Source organism: Echinops telfairi, unplaced genomic scaffold (genome assembly GCF_000313985.2).
Source record: "Echinops telfairi isolate 266 unplaced genomic scaffold, ASM31398v2 ScPeMD7_7417;HRSCAF=8455, whole genome shotgun sequence".
Taxonomy (NCBI): Eukaryota; Metazoa; Chordata; class Mammalia; order Afrosoricida; family Tenrecidae; genus Echinops; species Echinops telfairi.
Window position 1 is genome coordinate 167967 of NW_022111317.1, and position 966 is coordinate 168932.

Below are 966 nucleotides of genomic sequence, written 5' to 3' on the forward strand. Positions count from 1 at the left end.
TTACCCACGTCTCACAGTGAGTGTGCCTGCGGGCGGGCGTCTGGGGGGCCCAGGGGCCAAAGGCACCTGGAACCCCGCCTGCACCTGTCCACACAGGCAGCCTTCGTTCCCTGCCGTCCCTTCAGGTTGAGGGGTGGGCACAGCTGGTCTGTGTGCCGAGAGGTCTCCCTCACCTGGCCAGTGACCTCAGGGGTGTGTGTGTGAGGGGCTCTGAGGGAAGTGGCTGTTGTGGATGCAGGGACTGGCCACACTGCCTCTGCAGGCCAGCTCCAGAGCTGGTTAGGACTTGGGCTTCCAGGCTGTGCCAGGCAGAGAGAAGGGGCCGGTGGAGAGGTCACAGGTACCCAGGGTGGGGCCGCTGGACACTGTGGGTCAGTGAGGCAGGCAGGAGCAGCACTGGGTGTTGTGGCCACATGGGAGACCGTGGACACCAAGCAGGATAGCCTGCACGGTGACTGAGGCCTGGCCTCGCCACTCAGGCCCAGCCCGGCCAAGATCAGGGCTGGTCTGGGGGTCTGGGGGTAGGGTGTGGATGGGTAGGAAGCAGAGAACCAGGTGTTTTACTGATGTTGGTGCTGTGACCACTCTGGGCCAGGTCCACGTTCAAAACATAGACAGACACGTTTTACTCGGCATGTTCATTCCCCGCCTGTGGGCCCGAGGTGGGGGGGTGGCGGTAGCCTTGATTGCCAAGCGTCCCTGGGGCTGCACCAAGTCCCCCTTTCTGGTGGGGGCTGCTGCCCAGCATGCCATGAGAACGTCATGGCCCCGACCAGGCGGCCAATTCTCTGCCTGCTCACATCTAAGGCCACCAGAGATCGGGGGCCAAGACTCTGGTCGTGAGAGCCCCTAGCACAAGTGAGGTGCGGACCACCCGGCCCTGCCCATCCTTGTGCCCCAAACATCGCTCTGGGCTGGCTGGCGCCCACCTGCAACCCTTAGACTTCCCTCTGCTCGGAACTGGGG

At 63.9% G+C, this 966-nt stretch overlaps 1 protein-coding gene across 1 annotated transcript in view; it reads left to right on the top strand.

Annotated features, from left to right (window-relative positions):
- Positions 1 to 966, top strand: part of KCNQ1 (potassium voltage-gated channel subfamily Q member 1) — a gene marked incomplete at its 5' end in the record, with an annotated part of 184923 nt that overhangs the window by 77247 nt on the left and 106710 nt on the right. The gene's annotated exons all lie outside the window — the stretch shown is intronic.